We start from the raw sequence: 20,222 nt of genomic DNA, 5'->3' as shown, positions 1-20,222 counted from the left end.
TTCAGTTACTAAGAGATTGGCTGCAGTGTGATTTTTGATAAGATCTAAAGTATATATTGACCTGAGGACAGTGGCTTTAGGATTGGAAGAAATTTATGTGATTTCTGGTTTTAGTGATCATTTATCACAAAAAACCAGTTTGGGTGGACAAGCCAGGAGCTGGAATGCCGAGAGGGGACTGTGCTTTGGCTTCCTGTTAACTAGTGTGGGGATATATGAGCTCATTCTGTTACTGTTTTGGTGAATTTATTTATAGAATAAACCATCTGTTTTTGGGGTGTATCTGCCCTGTCCTGAATTGGGCATTCTCAGTGGTGATTCAAACCAGGCAACAATCACACCAGTGACAATTCTACTGTCAGCAAATTTAATAATATGAACATACACCATCCAAATATCCTTTTATCCACATTTTAGAAAGACCACTTTGGGAGGAAAGTCAGATACAATCAATTGCTGACAGCAAAATCAGGGAGATTTCTAAAAGAGAAATGAGGTACATGAAGAACAAATATTGTAATTTTCATTCACCGTTTGCATCTCATGAAAACAACTCTGATGTGACAGATGCTGAATATTTTAGGTTGAACTCCGTGCATCTCAAGGGTTTTTTCCACATGATCTGTTCATTTTTATTTCACATTCCTGGTACTGCCAGAGTAATTCCCACCCTTACGGTTAGATTATTTACTTGACGGTGTAATTGGGGTTGAAGAGATGATCTAGTGGGAAATGTCATGCATGATGGAATTCAGCATCATTCATATATTTGTCATCAACACTATATTTCCCATCTGTCTTTGCCTTGACATCCTATATTGGGCAGCGGACACAAGGGAACTGATAGGGCTTTCAGGGCTCTGTTCATTTTAAATTACTTTTGTTAAAATTCATATGGAAACCGACCTTTTGTTTCTGTCTCAAAATACACCTCACACAGCAAAGCAGCGCTTCCCAGAAAGATTTAACAGACAAATTTCCCTCTCAGGTCCATTTACTGGGGGTTTTTAATAAGGTGAACAGGAGAACAGAAGCCGTTTGCCTACATAGGGAAAATTTATTATTCTAGAAAATATATGAACATATTTAAACTAGCACAATGGTAAATATGACTTAGGTGCTTTGGAAACTCCCACTTGAAGTTACTTAGCAGCACAAGTTCCATTGAAAATCAACGAGTCTTAGTCATTTCAGTTCTTTTGAAAATTCCAGCCTTTCCACCTTGTACCCACACTAACGCTCCCCCCTCGTCGCTTCAGCCAGGCCTCCCCCTGCTCCCCTGCCCCCAGTTGAGGAGTGTCTCCCTGGCTCTCGGCTGGGACCCTCCCACAGGGGCTCCCTCTTTCCTTGGTGGGACCTGTCCCCCCCACTCCACACAGAGTTGGCCTCTTAGGAGCACAGAGACCCAGCCTAGAGCCTCACACAGACCTCCACAGCCATAATGCTACGGGTAGAGAGTCACCCCCCTTCAGCCCTGTCTGTGCGGCTGGTGGGGGGAGGGGACTGGCTGGCTGAGTCCTCCAGGGTCATAGAGATCACGAGGGTTGGGGCTAGAGGAGCCTGTTTCACAGGCATAGACAGGGCACCTCAGGAACACAGTGTGAGCTGCACCTTAAGAACAGCCGAGAAGAGTGGGTGGATTCTCTCCCCGGCGAAAGAGGCCGGCGGGAAAGTGAAGATCGGGTCCCCGGTACCAGCATCAAAAAACGCCACCTGCCCCTGTTCATAGTCCAGATACACCCGGATCCTGCGGGGTCCTCGGATCCTGTGGGGTCCCCGGATCCTGTGGGGTACCTTGAGCAGGAAGAGCCAGCTCCGAATCTCACTGCACTCCACAGCCCAGACCCCCTGCTCAGGGTTAAGGCTGATCCATCCCTTCCTGCTCACAGACTCTCTGGCCACCCCCACAGCACAGACTCCCCTTCCCTCCTTCATCTCCACCTCCACCTCCCAGTAGTGTCGGCCGGAGGTGAATCCCTCACAGCCCAGCACACAGGGCTCAATGTCAAATCTCTCAGGGTTGTTGGGCAGGTCCTGCCATGTGTGTTCCCATCTCACACTTCTCCGATCCGCAGACACGATGAGGTTGGGATGGGTCGTGTCTGGATCCAGAGTCACGTTCGCTGCAGAGAGAGAATCAGAGCGTGAGGGGCAGAGCTCAGCCCTGGGGCAGGGTCTGATCGTGTCAGTGACAGAACCTGGCCCAGCTGGGGAGTGAACCAGGCAACCTCCCCCTTCCCGGATTTACCCAGCTCTGCATGGGGAGCAGCGCTGAGATCTCAGCCATGGGCAGTGGGGATTCACACCCTGACAGAGCCAGTTCAGGGACAGAGTGAAAGGATCAGCTCGGCTGAGCCAGGTCCCCAAACCCAGAGTCTGAGTCTCAGTGATTCCATCCTTGTGCTGGGGGGGAAGACGAGGGGGGTCAGAGGGAGCTGGTTTTAAGTCACCTTTGTCCTTCCTTTAGTCTGCCTGGCCCCTCGTTCCAGGGGCCTCAGGGCTGCGATGCAGAGGCAGCCACAGTGTAATGCAGCCTGTCTGTGCCCCCAGAAGAGCCGTCCCTTGGGTAGAGTGAATCGGGGTGACCGCTCCAGGCCCCGTGCTTTTGGGGTGCCCTGCGGGCCAGTGCAATTGGCTGGCATAGTCGGTACCAGAAGAAACTAATCTGTCATTCCTGCCCCGCAGCCCCCTAGGGATGGTCCTGGCCCCCTTGACAATCAGGCCCATGGAATCTTTCCCCATCTGCACCCACCTCTCCCCACAGATGTGATTAGAGTCCTGGCATCATAGGAGGCTCCCAGCAGATCACAGGGAATCCAAAGTCCCCCTGTCCAATGATGCAAATCTTCACAGCCCGCCTCCTTGCAGAGCCCCCTCCTGCCTAATAATCAGCCAGCCGAGCACTAGAAAAACTGCTTTTAGAGAGACATCACCGGCCCCCCATGACTCTGTGTAGCTGCGGTGTGGTTGAGGACACCGCACACTTCCTGAATGGCTGCTCGGCTTGTGTTGGTCTCTCGGGGACTTTCCAAACTCCACACTGCTGGCCCCAAGGCTATGCAATGGCTAGTACAGAATTGCCAACTTCAAGAGATCAAATGTCATGAGACTGGCCCAAAAATCATGACATTTTGAAAAAGGATTCTGTTGTGGTTTTTCGATCAGTCTCTTGATGTTTGAACTCCCCTGGCCCCTCCCCAGGGTTGTGCATGTGACAGTCAGTGCTGCCCACTCTCCCACCTGTCCTGGAGAAGGGGATTTTGGCTCCTGCTGCAGGAGCTCTCACCCCACATCTGCCCATCTCCTGCCCAGCAATTAATCCTGCCCACCAGACCCCCCGATCCGTTCTGTCCCCATCCAACCCCCTCAATTCAGTCCCACAATCTCCATCATCACCCCCCATCAATTCAGCACCCCTACCCCACTTCCCTCAGTTCACCCTCCCAGCACTCACTATCTGCTCAGAACCCACCACCAATACAGCCCCCCACCCCATCAGCCCCCCACTCATTTCAGTCCCCCTGCAACCCCCAGGTCATAATAAAGCCTCACCTCTGCTCCTCCTAGGGTTCTTCACCCTCCCTAGGCCTGGGTCCCCTCTCCCACTTCCCAGAGGAGCAGCCGCACTGGGGTGGCTGACACCAGGAGCCCCAGCCGCGTCCAGGGCAGCTGACAGGATTTCTAAGTGTAACCCCTTTGGGGTTTAGAGAGCATGGCCCCTTTAAATCTTTTTCCCACGGGGGAGGGGGAGAAAGAAGAAAAAGGAGGAAAACTCCAGGGGGCAGGGCTGGAGCTCCAGGGAGAGAGAGAGAGAGAGGCAGCAGCTGGCCCTGGAGAAGGAAGCAGAGAGAACCTGCCTGAGGCCCAAGGAGGACAGGCCTGATCGGGGACAGCCCAGGACAGGTGCCAGGAGGAGCCCTGTGCCAAGGGGAATCGCCCGAGGACAGGCCGGAGCTGGACCCAGTATCACAGCTGCCCAGAGCTGCGTGGGGCTGTGAGTACTGGGGCTAGTAACTCTGCATTGGGAACAAGGAGGGAGGCTGTAGCTAGTTCAGTGGGGAGGTGGTCGCTCTGTGGGGCTTTGCAGAGAGCGGCAGAAGAGGGCACCGGAGGGGTTTGCTGGGGAGGGTTCACTGGCGCCGAAGACGACCAGGAGCACCCAAGACTCACCACCAGACTGGAACTTTGCTCAGGCCTCCTGAACTCTGTGCGCAGACACATTGCTCAGTGTCTGCCCCTCCAGACTGTGCTACCATTGGGCCCGTGGAGTTTTGGTTTGAATGCAGCCCTGTTTTACTGCTCCCCTTATATTTCCTCCTGTTGTATTTCTCCTCTCACCCCTCTGTAAATAAATATCTCCCTTCGTTATATCCATTGTACTTTTCCTGTGGGGGTGTGTGTTCACTCTGGGGGGTTTGGAACAGGTGCCCTTGGGGTGAAAGGGATTTCTTCTGCTGCATTCCTGCGCGCGCTCTCTCTTGGCCAGAGCTGCCTGCAGAGCAAACTCCATCTTGGCCACGAGGGCGCTAAAGTTACATAAGTAAAATTAAGACTAATTTTGAGAACTCTCAAATGTCAGGATTTTTTTTCCAGCCACACCTCTATTGTGAGATCATGAGTGAGGCTTAATTTTACTCAGAAATCGCATCTCTCACGATTAATTCATAGAATCATAGACTATCAGGGTTGGAAGGGACCTCAGGAAGTCATCTAGTCCAACCCCCTGCTCAAAGCTGCACCAATCCCTAGCTAAATCATCCCACCCAGGGCTTTGTCAAGCCTGACCTTAAAAACCTCTAAGGAAGGAGATTCCACCACCTCCCTAGGTAACCCATTCCAGTGCTTCACGACTCTCTGAGTGAAAGTTTTTCCTAATATCCAACCTAAACTTCCCCCACTGCAACTTGAGACCATTGCTCCTTGTTCTGTCCTCTTCTACCACCGAGAACAGTCTAGATCCATCCTCTTTGGAACCCCCTTTCAGGTAGTTGAAAGCAGCAATCAAATCCCCCACTCATTCTTCTCTTCTGCAGACTAAACAATCCCAGTTCTCTCAACCTCTCCTCATAAGTCATGTGCTCCAGCCCCCTAATCATTTTTGTTGCCCTCCGTTGGACTCTTTCCAATTTTTCCACATCCTTCTTGTAGTGTGGGGCCCAAAACTGGACACAGTACTCCAGATGAGGCCTCACCAATGTCGAATAGAGGGGAATGATCACATCCCTCGATCTGCTGGCAATGCTCCTACTTATAAGGCCAAAATGCCGTTGGCCTTTTTGGCAACAAGGGCACACTGTTGACTCATATCCAGCTTCTCATCCACTGGAACCCCTACGTCCTTTTCTGCAGAACTGCTTCCTAGCCATTCAGTCCCTAGTCTGTAACAGTGAATGGGATTCTTCCGTCCTAAGTGCAGGACTCTGCACTTGTCCTTGTTGAACCTCATCAGGTTTCTTGTGGCCCAGTCATCTAATTTGTCTAGGTCCCTCTGTATCCTATCCCTCCCCTCCAGCGTATCTACCACTCCTCCAAGTTTAGTGTCATCTGCAAACTTGCTGAGAGTACAGTCCACGCCATCCTCCAGATCATTAATGAAGATATTGAACAAAACTGGCCCCAGGACCGACCCTTGGGGCACTCCGCTTGAAACCGGCTGCCAACTAGACATGGAGCCATTGATCACTACCCGTTGAGCCCAACGATCTAGCCAGCTTTCTATCCACCTTACCGTCCATTCATCCAGCCCAGACTTCTTTAACTTGCTGCCAAGAATACTGTGGGAGACGGTATCAAAAGCTTTGCTAAAGTCAAGGAATAACACATCCACTGCTTTCCCCTCAACCACAGACCCAGTTATCTCCTCATAGAAGGCAATTAGGTGAGTCAGGCATGACTTGCCCTTGGTGAATCCATGCTGAGTGTTCCTGATCACTTTCCTCTCCTCTAAGTGCTTCAGAATTGATTCCTTGAGGACCTGTTCCATGATTTTTCCAGGGACTGAGGTGAGGCTGACTGGCCTGTAGTTCCCCGGATCCTCCTCCTTCCCTTTTTAAAGATGGGCACTATATTAGCCTTTTTCCAGTCATCCGGGACCTCTCCCGATCGCCATGAGTTTTCAAAGATAATGGCCAATGGCTCTGTAATCACATCCACCAATTCCTTTAGCACCCTCGGATGCAGCGCATCAGGCCCCATGGACTTGTGCTCGTCCAATTTTTCTAAATAGTCTCAAATCACTTCTTTCTCCACAGAGGGCTGGTCACCTCCTCCCGATACATTACGGCCCAGTGCAGCACTCTGGGAGCTGAGTTTGTTTGTGAAGACAGAGGCAAAAAAAGCATTGAGTAAATTAGCTTTTTCCACATCCTCTGTCACTAGATTGCCTCCCTCATTCAGTAAGAGGCCCACACTTTCCTTGACTTTCTTCTTGTTGCTAACAAAGCTGAAGAAACCCTTCTTGTTACTCTTAACATCTCTTGCTAGCTGCAACTCCAAGTGTGATTTGGCCTTCCTGATTTCACTCCTGCATGCCCGAGCAATATTTTTATACTCCTCCCTGGTCATTTGTCCAGTCTTCCACTTCTTGTAAGCTTCTTTTTTGTGTTTAAGATCAGCAAGGATTTCACTGTTAAGCCAAGCTGGTCGCCTGTCATATTTACGATTCTTCCTACACAACTGGATTTTTTTTCCTGCAACTTCAATAAGGATTCTTTAAAATACAGCCAGCTCTCCTGGACTCCTTTCCCCCTCATGTTATTTTCCCAGGAATCCTGCCCATCAGCTCCCTGAGGGAGTCAAAATATGCTTTTCTGAAATCCAGGGTCCGTATTCTGCTGCTCTCCTTTCTTCCTTGTGTCAGGATCCTGAACTCGACCATCTCATGGTCACTGCCTCCCAGGTTCCCATCCACTTTTGCTTCCCCTACTAACTCTTCTGTTTTTGTGAGCAGCAGGTCAAGAAGAGCTCTGCCCCTAGTTGGTTCCTCCAGCACTTGGACCAGGAAATTGTCCCCTACACATTCGTGAGAGTTGGCATGTCTGCTAATAGCTGATGTGTACCTAACCCATTTTGACATTTTTTACATTTTTTCTTTTGACTTATAAAGTAGAGAGATAAAACAGAAATGTTTATTTTTGCATGTTGAATTCTCCCATTCTTCATTGTACCACTTGTGCATTTGCTAATAATAATAATATTGCCAGGGGACGTGATGTATGTGCATAAAGAGTTCTGAAAATGAGGTGAGATGTTCCGCTCTGATTTTCCTAAAGGCTCATTTTTAAACTTTTAGATCTCTATGGAGATACACTGCTCGCCCTCTCTCCCACCCCAGCCCATCTGATTAACACAACCACTACTTAAAAATTCTAAATTATAAAAGAGAAAAGAATCGACTTTTCTGTTTTTAGGAAAGATCTGGGAAGCCACCAGTAATACGGTGCTCAGCTCCTGTCTATGCAAAATTGAAACAAAACCTGAACTATGGGGCTGCCAAATGAGCCACCATAATTCATAGGAAAGTTTTCACTCCTCTTTTGGTCCCAGAAATTTACCTTTGTCCAACCGCTGTCTAGACGACAGTGAGTCTAGAGGAAGAAAAGGGTGAAAAAGACAAAATGTCATGTTTAGGGATATATTTTCACATTGTTAATGTTCTAACACAAAAAGCAAAATGAAAAGAAAACAAACTTTATGAAGTTCTAGTTAAGGAGGTTAAGTGCAATTCAGACCAATACAAACCATTACACACCTTACTAAAAAATAGCCACAAACATTAACAACTAAGGACATGACCTAAGGTTACATGACAGACCCAGAGCTGTTTTACAGCAATTACACACCTGTGGCTGGCCCATGACAGCTGACTTGGGCTTGCAGGGCTTGGGCAATGGGGCTGTTTCATTGTGGTGTTGATGCTTGGAGTTGGGCAGAGGCCTGGGCTCTGGGACCCTGTGACGGGAGAGGGTCGCAGAGCCCAGGCTGGAGCCCGAACCTCGTGAGCCGGAGTCAGCAGACATGGGCCAGCCACAGGTGTTTAATTGCTGTGTAGACAAACCCTCTGAAAGTGAAACCAACACATAATTCACAGACAGACCCATACACGGACACATTTTCACTGATTAGCATTCAATCAACTTTAAATCTGCCCCTGTACCATTAGTACTTAGTAAAACTGGCTCATCCTTCCTGACAGCCCTGGTGGTCTCATTATCTCCAGCTCAGGAGGATAAAAGGTGGAGAATCTCTAAAGCAGGGGTGGAGAATCTACAGCCCGTAGGCCAGATCTGACCTGTTGCTAAATTTCATCCGACCCACAGCGCCACTCCCCTCCCCCGCAGCGGGGTTGGAGCTGTGAGCGCTGACTCACTCAGCTGCAGGGGAAGCCCCAAGCCTCTGTCAAGAGCTGTGGGAACTAGGTGTGTGGAGGGTGCTGCAGCACCCCCAGGTTTTGTGCGAGGTCCCAGATGCCGGCCCCACGCCCAGGGTCCCAGTTGGCTGCCAGAGCCCCACCCAGAGCTCTGCCCCCAGTCCCGCATGTCGGGTACCATCTGTCACCGGACTCTCGCCCAGGACTCTGCCCCCATCGCCACACGCGGGGTCCTGTCTGCTGGCCCCGCACCCAGGGTTCTGTTCCCACCCCCAGCTGTGATCCCAGCCTCAGCCACCTTATTTACCCCTGTTCACATCCTGCCCCTCCCTCTCCCAGAGCCACGGTCCACTCTTGGCACCAGCTCCGGGGAGAGGGGGCACAGACAGCAGTAAGGGGGGGTGCCAGGGAAAGTTTGGAACCACTGGCTCTCAGAACCCCCACTGTAAAAACTGTTCCAGCGCCACTGCCTCCTTACCCCCCTGCGGGGCTGGAGTCACTAGCGCCAGCTCAGCCTGCTGCAGGGGGGAGCCCTGAGCCTCCACTCCCCCTCTCTGCCCCCCCCGCAGGTGAGTGGCCTGCAACTGATTTTTTTTCTGTAGGTCAATGGCCCGTGATAGAAAAAGGTTCCTCGCCCCTGCTCTAAAGCAAGAGAGGGACTGTGATGACCCAGGAGGACTTGCAGACAAACAATCCAAACAAACATACTTCAGAAACAGTGAATTCTGCAGGAAGCTCAAGCTCAGGTTAATGTTCACAGCTGCTAGGAAAGGAAACCCCCAGGGAGCCTGAATGCAGGCCCCTAACCCAGTGTGTGTGTGCCGTACTGAGAGCTGGGTAGGGAATTCATAGCTTCCAAATGATTAGTTGACTATCTCCATCCACAATCATTGTCCCTAATAGAAAGAGCTGGGGAAATCTCTTATCAGTGTAACATAGGTGAGAAAATTCCCCAGCTGACTGTTTATTACCTTTGAATTTCTTCACTATGGTCACCAGAACTGCAGAGTTTTGAGAAGATTCCCAGATTCTCCATTTCAGGTCAGAAGAAAAGGCCACTGGGTTCTGAAACTTCTCCCTCTTGCATCTGAAGAACAACTCAGTGTTACTCGTTGTCGAGTTTGTTCATATTTGTTATTTACTAAAATGTATTTTATGCTAGTGAATGGGGAGAATATACTTAGGTATATCTACATAGGTGTGTATATATTATATATATACACACACACCTATCTCATAGAACTGGAAGGGACCTTGAAAGGTCATAGACTCCAGCCCCCTGCCTTCACTAGCAGGACCAATTTTTGCCACAGATCCCTAAATGGCCCCCTCAAGGATTGAGCTCACAACTCTGGGTTTAGTGATGGGGAGAGAGGGCGGAGAGGAGCGAGCAGGGGACGGGGTCTCAGGGGAAGAGGCAGAGCAGGGGTGGGGCCATGGTTTGGGCACCGGTGGCCCTCCCATTTCTAGGGAGTTTCAGGCATTCTTCTTCGAGTGATTGCTCCTATGCATTCCAGTTAGGTGTGCGCGCCGCGCGTGCACAGCTCTTCGGAAGATTTTTACCCTAGCAACTCCGGCGGGCCGGCTGGGCGCCCCCTGGAGTGGTGCCGCTATAGCACAGGATATATACCCCAGCCGGCCCGTCCGCTCCTCAGTTCCTTCTTTCCGCCCGTGACGGCCGTTGGAACAGTGGAGCGCAGCTTAGCTGACCTCCACTTCCCTAGCTACTCGTAGTTTTCTCTCGTTCTGTTTATAGTTGTAGTTAACTGTTTGTTTGTAGATTAGTATAGTGTATTTATTTTACAGGGGTTCGGGGTTTATCCCCTTCCCCTCACCCGGTGCCGGGTCCGATGCCCGGTCCACAGGGTTTTCTAATGCTCGGCCGGCCACAAGCCGCTGCCGACGAGATCTTCTCCTAAGTGCCGCGAGGGATCTTACCTCACAGATAAGTGCCGCATTTGTGAGGCCTTTAATCCGTGAACAAAGGGGAGCGGGGCTTTCGTTTTACACAGCTCCTGAGGGAGGCAGCTCTTGCTCCTCCGCTCTCGGCACCGAGCGCTAGTTAGTTTTCAAGGCGCGCTCCCTCAGCACCGGATCGCCGGTACCGCCAAGGCCTCCTGGCACGACCGTCGCTAGCTCCGACGTACCCTCGGCATGGATCCCTCTCCTGGAGGATGAAGAGGCACAATATCCTTGCTGTCAAGTATCAGAGGGGTAGCCGTGTTAGTCTGGTTCTGTAGAAGCAGCAAAGAATCCTGTGGCACCTTATAGACTAACAGACGTTTTGCAGCATGAGCTTTCGTGGGTGAATACCCACTTCTTCGGATGCAAGTGGTGGTTCCACCACTTGCATCCAAAGAAGTGGGTATTCACCCACGAAAGCTCATGCTGCAAAACGTCTGTTAGTCTATAAGGTGCCACAGGATTCTTTGCTGCTTCCAATATCCTTGCTGCGTCCGAGCCGCCGCCTCTGCAGCCGAGCGCTATGCTCGGTCGGATCGTCCAGCACCGGTGTCTGCCGCGGCACCGACAATACCCGCACCATTTACTCCGGCCAGGCAAGAGCCGTCGAGTCCAGTGCTGGAAAGCTCCCCGGTACGGACCGTGGTCAAGCTCGCTCTGAAGCTGCGTCCGAGTCGCCTGCTCCGCAGCCGAGCGCTATGCTCCGTCGGATCGCCCGGCACCGATGTCTGCCACGGCACCGACAATACCCGCACCATTTACTCCGGCCAGGCAAGAGCCGTCGAGTCCAGTGCTGGAAAGCTCCCCGGTACGGACCGTGGTCGAGCTCGCTAGGAAGCTGCGTCCGAGATGCCTGCTCCGCAGCCGAGCGCTATGTTCAGTGGGATCGCCCGGCACCGATGTCTGCCGCGGCACCGACAATATCCGCACCATTAACTCCGGCCAGGCAAGAGCCGTCGAGTCCGGTGCTGGAAAGCTCCCCGGTACGGACCGTGGTCGAGCTCGCTAGGAAGCTGCGTCCGAGATGCCTGCTCCGCAGCCGAGCGCTATGTTCAGTGGGATCGCCCAGCACCGATGTCTGCCGCGGCACCGACAATATCCGCACCATTAACTCCGGCCAGGCAAGAGCCATGGAGTCCGGTGCCGGAAAGCTCCCCGGTACGGACCGTGGTCGAGCTCGCTCTGAAGCTGCGTCCGAGCCGCCTGCTCCGCAGCCGAGCACTATGCTCCGTCGGATCGCCCGGCACCGATGTCTGCCGCGGCACCGACAATGCCCGCACCATTAACTCCAGCCAGGCAAAAGCCGTCGAGTCCGGTGCTGGAACACTCCCCGGTACGGACCGTGGTCGAGCTCGCTATGAAGCTGCATCCGTGGTGCGAGCTATGGTCGAGCTCACTATTCCCTCCATGCCGGAGACAGTGTCCACGGCGAGGGAGCTGTTTGCAACGACAGCATCTGCGCTGCCTCAACCCCCGGCACCGCCGGTGAGGGTTACATAGTCGATGGGCAAGCCTGCCTTGATCAGACCACCCTACGTCGGCACCGCAGAGCGGCACCGTGCAGGGTCGCGGTTCCGCAGATGTTCTCGGTCCCGTCACCGATCTAGGTCTCGACGCCGGTCACAGTCTCGGCACCGTTCTCCATGTTGGTACCAGTAGTACTCGCGGCACCGGTCAGCATCCCGTTCGCCGGTCCGGGACACTCAGCACCGATCCAGCTCCCGGCACCGCCCCAGGCACCGGGACGCCCGTAGCCACTCCTGATCATCGAGCCTCGCACCCTCGGTCGACCACCCGGCACAGCTTCGGTGGTAGGTCCCGTTCTCGGTACCGGTCTGTCTACCGGTACCGATCCCCGGTGCCGCATCGAGCGACGTCAGTTACAGACGGAGACTCTACCAAGAGCTTTTCAGCTCCTCCAGGGCCATCCAGCCACGCATCAGTGTCGTCCCGTACGGACACTTCATATGCGTAGCACTCTGTTTTCCGATGTGCCCTCCAGAGTCTTCCAGGAGACCTATCAGTGGTCATTCTGGACGCCGTGGGTGTACTACCACGCCAGAGGCGTACCGGTGATCCCATCTCACTCCGTTCCCTCGGAGCTCTGGGTGCCAGAGGTGACAATTAGTCGTCCCCGGCCGACCGGTACAGAGCAACCCCCGGTTCGGCACCGGGCTCCCAGTTCCCACCAGATCAGGAGGTCGTCCAGGAGCTCGAGCCCACACAGGACCCGCTTGTCCCGGGCCTTTCTTCTTCCTCCTCCCCAGATGAGGCGGGGGCAGGAACATACCCCTCCAGCCCTCCTCTAATTGAAATGCGACCAGCCCCTGAATCCAAAGAGGCTGGGTGTGTGGTCTTGCTGGGCCGTAAGATGTACCCGGAGGGGGCCCTGCTACTTCGTGTAGCGAACCAGCAAGCCCTGCTTAACCGCTACTGTGGGTGGCGGTGGGCAAATTTACAGAGTCGGTTCTTCGGAACTCCCGTCAAGAGTTCGATGCCCTCCTGCAGCAAAGGATGGAGCTAGAGAGAGCTTTCCTCCAGGCCTCGTTGGATGCAGCTGACTCCGCTGCCATGACTCTGGCCTCGGGTGTTGCCACGCGGCGCATTTCATGGCTCCAGTTGTCGAGCCTTTCCTCGCAGCTGCGGCACGCTATACAGGACTTGCCCTTCAATGGCACAGGCCTGTTCTCTGAAAACACTGGCCCTAGGCTGCAGAACCTAAAGGGCAGCAGGGTCACTTTGCTCTCTCTCTCTCGGCATACACATGCCGGTAATTCAGCGCCGACGTTTCCGTCCCCAGCCTCCGCTCTTACCCTGCGCCTTGACAAAGTCAGGACTTGGCCAGCGGGCGTGGCTTACACGGTCGTGGCCATCAATCCGCACCCCAAAGGAGCCGAAATTAGGGTCCTTCTGACCACCAATGGGGCAAAAGTCTACCCATCCTCGCCCCTCCTAAGGACCCCTCTCACGAGCGATTCCTCTGGCAAGAGGTGCGGATGCTCCTCTTTATCGGAGCTATACAGGAGGTACCTAAGGGCGAAACCTAATCCCCTAGATGAAGATAGGTCTCAGACCTATCCTAGGCCTGCGGGAACTCAACAAGTCACGATGCAGATGAGTTCCGCATGGTACCCAGGGCGACCGTCATCCCATCCTGGGATCCCGGAGACTGGTACGCCGCCCTCGATATGAAGGGCGCGTGTTTTCACGTCGCCATTTCTCTTCCACACAGAAGGTATCCTCGGTTGGGGGCCTACCATCGTTATTCCCAGTATACGGCCCTCCCGGTTGGCCTCTATACAGCCCAGGTGTATTCAAAGTGCATGGCTGTAGTCGCCGCCTTTCTTCGCCACCGTCGGATATACGTTCTCCGTATCTAGACGAGTAGCTCATTCGAAGAACCACCGGGCCCAAGTTACCAGTCATGTGGGCATCGACACGAACCTATTCCTGTGTCTAGGCCTGATGATCAATAGTAAAATCCACTCTGATTCCCATACAGGGAAGGGAATTCACTGGGGCCGTCCTGGACTCCAGACTCGCCAGAGCCTGCTTACCTCAGCCTTGGTTTCAGGTGAGGGTACCGATTGTACAAGGTCTACGGACCTTCCCGCCAGCTTGGGCTCGCACTTGCCTAGGTTTCCTGAGTCACATGGCTGTCTGCACGTTTGCAGCCAAACATGCCAGGCTTCGCCTCCGTTCACTTCAATCGTGGCTCACCTGTGTGTGCCACCCGGGCTGAGATGGCACACTCGTGGTCGTCTCGTTCCCCCCGAGCAGTCTAGGCTCCCTCGACCGGGAGTCAGCGTCCTCCCTGGTGTATCCAGGGATGCTGTTTCATTCACCCCTCGGGGACCCTCATGACAGACACCCCATCTCTCGGCTGGGTGCGCATCTGGCGTAGTTTCGCACTCACGGCCTTCGGTCAGCGCAAGAGCTGGCCTTACACATCAATGTCCGAGAGCTGAGTGCAGTCTGCCTTGTGTACCAGGCGATTCAGCTGGCGGATCGTCTCAGCAGATCCTTCCTGTCTCACAAGTGGTAGTTTCCTCCGGTCTTTATCTATTCCATTTTCCAGAAGTGGGTCTTTCCCCGCATAGCCCTCCTCGCTCTCGCGAGAATGGAAAGAGAGAGAAATTCTCCTCGTTCCAAGGCCTCTCCCCAGGCTCGGTCTTGGAGGTGTTTTCTGATGCCGTGGATCAGCCATCTGCCGTACGCTTTCCACTGTCCCCGCTGGTTCACAAGGTCCTGCTAAATCTCCGCAGGGACAGAGCGCCCCTGATCGTGATCGCTCCAGTGTAACCTGGGCAGCACTGGCACACCATGTTGCTACACCTGTCGGTAGCAACCCTCTGGGCACAGACCCCATGACGCGGGATCACGGCAACCTTCACCACCCGGTCTTGTAATCCCTGCACCTCACCGCAGGGCTCCTGCGTGGCTAAACCGATCCGAGTTACGTTGTTCTGCCTCGGTTCTACAGGATTCTCCGGGGTGGTAGAAAATCTTCCATTCGGTTAAAGTATCTGACCACGTGGAAGCGTTTCTCCTGCTGCTCCGAAACGCGCAATGTTTCTCCCACCGAGGTCCCGCTCCATTCCATCTGGTTCCTCAGGGCTTGGAGCGTTTATACCTCCCCCCCCCAGTGGGGCCCCGCCATAAACCTGGCTCTTCAATCTGGTTCTAACCAGTTTTATGACTGCCCTATTCGAGCCAATGTCAACATGCTCATTGATATACCTGTCCTGCAAGACAGTTTTCCTGTAGCCTTTCCTGCGGCCAGACGAGTCTCCGAGCTTCAGACTCTCACAATAGGCCCAAGGTATACTGTGTTCCTCAAGGACAAGGGCAGTTATTACCACGTCCGACCTGCCTCCCTAAGGAGGTGTCGGCCTTTTATATCTAACAGGATATCTTCCTCCCGGTCTTCTTTCCAAAGCCACTCTCTTTGCAAGGGGAGCAACAATTGCCTCCTTCGACATCCGTAGGGCGTCCGCAATCTATATCTAGCGGACAGAGCCCTCTCGTAACGCCCCCGAAACCCTCATCGTACCGGCATACCGGACGAAGGGCATACCTGTCTCCTCCTAGAGGATTTCATCTTCAATGACGTTGTGCATCTGCACCTCCTCTGTTTTGGCCCATGTTCCATAGAGCCACCTTGCTGCACATTCCGCCAGGGCTCACGCTTCTCAGCTGCCTTCCTGGCTCGCATTCCCTTTCGGGGGATGTGTTGTACACCTACCTGGTCCTCGGTCCACACCTTTGCCTCATTGGTCCAGGAGTCCAGAGCTGATGCAGCCTTTGGCTTAGCGGTTGCGTTCTGCAACATCTAACTCTGACCCCACCGCCTACGTAAGGCTTGGGAATCACCTAACTGGAATGCATAGGAGCAATCACTCGAAGAAGAAAAGACGGTTACTCACCGTAGTAACTGTTGTTCTTCGAGATGTGTTGCTCCTATCCATTCCAGACCCGCCCTCCTTCCCCACTGTTGGATTAGCCGGCAAGAAGGAACTGAGGAGCGGACGGGCCGGCTGGGGTATATATCCTGTGCTATAGCGGCGCCACTCCAGGGGGCGCCCAGCCGGCCCGCTGGAGTTGCTAGGGTAAAAATCTTCCGAAGAGCCGTGCACGCGCGGCGCGCACACCTAACTGGAATGGATAGGAGCAACACATCTCGAAGAACAACAGTTACTACGGTGAGTAACCGTCTTTTACTGTCCGTTGATGTCTTCAAAACTAGACTAAATGGCTTTCTGGAAGGTGCTTAGTCAACACATGTTAGGATTTAGTCAAATACAAGTTATTGGGCTGAATACAGGAATAACTGGGTGAAATGTAAGGACCTATGATACATGGGCACTACCTCCCGTGGGTACTCTGGGGATGGAGCACCCATGGGAAAAAAAAAATGTGCTTAGCACCCACCAGCAGCCCCACAGATCAGCTTCCCCCCCCGCAGTGCCTCCTTCCCATTAGCCAGCCCTGCTGATCAACTTCTCCCCCTGCCTCCCAGCACCTCCCACCCACCAGGCATCAGCTGTTCAGGAGCAGGCAGGAGGTGCTGTGGAGGAGGTGCTTGAGCAAGGGCAGGAAGAAGTGGGGCAGGGCCTTGGGGGACAGAGTGGACTGGGGGCAGGGCCCAGGGACAAGCAGGGGTCAAAAACCTCTGGGCAAATGAGAAAGTCAGAGCCTTTGCTATGATATACAGGAGGTCATATGTGATGATCTTATGGTTCTTTCTGGTCTTCAACTTTATGCATCTAATGAAACTCAGTAATACCATGTGGCAATGAGTTCCACAGGTTAATAATGAATTGTGTAAATAAAAAAAAAGTATTTCCTTTTCTCAGCTTTACACTAGTAGCCTTTCAGTTGCACTGAACGTCCCCTCGGTCTTGCATTGTGAGTGTAGGAAGCAGAATCACCTGACGTATATCCTGTATACCCCTGAAGGGAGATAATTAGTGACAATCCTTGTGGTGATGTAGATGCCCATTGTACAAGGGCCTGGAGTGAGACCCACTAACCCATTTCAAAGATAATTTATGTTCTTATTTAGCTCTTTGGATACGTACAGTGCTCAGTCCACTAGCTCCGGGGTTCTCAGCTTACAAAGGCCAGTGTGTGTCCACCCCACACTGGGGGACGACAAACTACTGAATGAACCTGCACCGCCCAGGGAGTTGTGGGAGTCGGTGCAGCTCTGGGGGGCAGGGCTGGAGCTGGGGGGAACTGGCTGGCGCCTTCTATTGCTGGTTCGTCAATGGCTGGGGGATGAGCCATGTAACACGGCCGGGCGGGTCCCTGCCCGTAGGTGTCTGTGTCAGCGCAGGGCCTGTCAGGCTTGTAGCTCGACATCAACATCACGGGGCGAGAGGCAGCCCAGGTTGGGGATCTGGAGGGCTCAGCAGTGCCACAGTCCAGGCTGCATCCCGGGAACCCGTCGCACTGATGTAAATCTCCCTTGTTGCCAATTAAACTGATTCCTTCTTGTTCTGCCCTCAGGGGACTTGAAGAACAACTGGTCACCGCTCTCTGCAGAACAGCCTCTGACATATTTGAAGACTGTTATCAGGCCCTCCCTGAGTCTTCTCTTCTCTACACTAAACACACCCATTTATTTCAACCTTTCCTCATAACTCCTTGGGGCAGGGACTGTCTCTTTCTGTGTGTCTGTGCAGCGCCCAGCATATTGGGACCTGATTTTGCCTTGAGCCTCTAGGCATTGCCATAGCACTACTGATAATAGCACGTTACAAACTCCTTAGAGCAGGGAGTGTCTCTTCCATGATATCTGTTGTCATGCCAAGCACACGGACAGAGCTCACCGCATAATAAACAATTAATAAACAGCTCACTGAATAGTCATCAGATGGCACCGATTTTCCATTCCTACCGATCTAGGTGGAGTTTGGAGTCTATGACCTAGAAATGAAAAACTCATTCTCCATCCCCAATCTCCTGAGGTCTCCATTCCACCAACCACTACAAATCAATACCCCGACTGTAGGCAAATCACTCTTTTCTCAGGCTGCTCTATTCTGGAGTCTAGGTAAAATGACAAGAGCCCCAAGATTAGATTTAACAGAGAGAGATTGGGAACCAGCCCCACACTCTGCACTGCTGGACCATGGGCAGCCAGGCCTCATGTCCAAAATCACTTCTCTGCACTGGGAAGTGAAAGGGAGAGTGAGAAGGAGCCACCTACCTGCTCAAGGTGCCTTTGATGTCCTAGAGGAGAAAGATAAAAGGAAATTCAGTCCCATCTCTCATACAAGGATCCCTCCTGCTCTGGAGGGGACTCACTTTGTCTTCACAGTTTGAGGTTCAAAGAGAAATTATTTGTTATTTATTAACACAAACAAAAACTTTGAATGTGTTGCCTTTGCTCCTTTGGAAACATGCTGTAAGTTCAGGATCTGGGCCGAGGAAGTTTATACGTGGAAACTCACTAGCTCTGTGTAACAACATTCGAATAACCACTCGACACATGGAATCAGAGGGCTCAGTCTTGTGATGTGTTGAAAGAGGATCTTTCTAATATTCACAGGTTTGGGGAAGATCCCCTCCTGCAGAGGGAGGGATGTCCCCCATGCTGTGCTGCCCCCATGTTGTAAACTCTCTCCCCACTCACCCACAAGCATTCTGAGGGCCTGTCCTGTAGACTTCTTGACACCCACAGGAAGTTGGGGCTGGGGGAGAACAGTGGGTTTGGGGTACAGAGTAACAGAGAGCCAGTCACTATCCTAAGCCCTAGGATCAAGAGAGGAAATCTGAGGAGTGAAGAATGCTGCCCACAGCCAGGGCCGGCTCCAGGCACCAGACGAGGAAGCACATGCCTGGGGCGGCACATTGTAAGGGGCAGCATTCCGGCCAATCTTTTTTTTTGCTTCAGCAGTCCAGTCGCAGGGTTTTTTTGTTTTGCTTGGGGTGGCAAAAAAGCTAGAGCTGGCCCTGCCCACAGCAGACACTGGTTGCAACTGAGAATTTGACCCTAGATATCAGCTAGAGAAGTCAAGGATGCTACATTTTATTTCTCACCTTCTTTCTTGTTTGCTACTTTAAGGCATTTTTTGACAATTAAAATCATTAGAAGGCTTTTGGAATTCTAACGACTACTTACACTTTCAGGGTACCATAAGTAATGAACAACTTCCCCAACTAACTTCAGTTCTGGCAGAAAAATCTCCACAGCCTCAGATCTCATGTATCAATTCTAAGGCCAATACTTTCCCTTTTTGCGGTATGTAGGAAGTGTGGCAAAATGAAGCTTTAAATGGAAACTCAGCTTCAACCGTAGCTATTTCCATAATTAAAGACTGGCTCCATTTTTCATCTTTTGGAGTCAGGATTTGGAACACAGGAAATGCTGGACTGGATCAGACCTGGGGTCCATCTCGTCAGTATTTTGTCTCCAAACGTGAACAGTGCCAGATGCTTCAGGGGAAGGTGTAAGATAATCTGCCCCCCACATTCTTATCTTGCTCTCTAATAGTTAGCAACTGGCTAAAGCAATGAAGCGTGAGGTTTAATATCACCCTGGACATTATGTTATCCATATAAATATCCAATCACTGAGTTTTGCTAAATGCTTGGTCTCAACGACATCCAGTGGCAACGAGTTCCACAGTCTAATTACGTGACGTGTGAAAAAGCGTTCATGGGGTCAGTTTTGAATTTGTCACCTTCTAATTTTCTTGAATGTCCCTTTGTTCTTGCATTAGGAGACTGGGAGAACAGAGTTTGTAGTTTACCAGTTTTGGAGGAGCCTTCTCTAACTAGAATTCAAACAACGATTTTTTTTCCATTTAGGACTTGATCCAATGCCCATTTTACTCACAGGAAGTATATTTCCATTGATTTTAATGGGCCTTTTATCAAGCCCTTAAGGAAAAATAATGTATATTTTAACAATACTGTATGTTCTGACCTTTTACTCTGTGACGCTCTGTACCTCAGGGGAACATCCTGCACCCCCATGCTCATCCTTATAATATGATTGTGGTATCCAATGCAAAGTTTGTCATCTCGGGTGTCTTCAGAAGGCTCATGATGGACTGAGCATTGTTGTTACAGTAATGTTATAGGTTGTAATTTCATGTCTATAGTTATGAGGCTGAAAATATGTCCTCATGGCTTAAAACAAGCCCAGGCAAAACTCTCCAGGAACAGAGGGGCAGTTCACACCTCATCAGGGCATGTATGGGACAAACTCAGCCCAGTTGGACTCTCAAGTGAGTCACCCCCCTTCCCTTGGGTCAGTTTGGGACTACGATGAGGTAATGCTCACCTGACTCTGAAGGGGGGGGGGGGGGGAGGCAAAGCCAAGAGGGAAGAAAGAACAGGATAAAAGGGAGAGACGTTTGCCATGCTCTCGTTCTTCCAC

At 52.1% G+C, this 20,222-nt stretch overlaps 1 pseudogene; it reads right to left on the bottom strand.

Annotated features, from left to right (window-relative positions):
- Positions 1–24: 24 nt before the first annotated feature.
- The window catches only part of LOC123344991, a 29,391-nt pseudogene continuing 9,193 nt past the window's right edge, over positions 25–20,222 (bottom strand).

The sequence above is a fragment of the Mauremys mutica genome, chromosome 12 (genome assembly GCF_020497125.1).
Source record: "Mauremys mutica isolate MM-2020 ecotype Southern chromosome 12, ASM2049712v1, whole genome shotgun sequence".
Lineage (NCBI taxonomy): Eukaryota > Metazoa > Chordata > Testudines > Geoemydidae > Mauremys > Mauremys mutica.
Note: the sequence above shows the minus strand (reverse complement) of the source record. Positions and strands in the feature narration are given on the sequence as shown.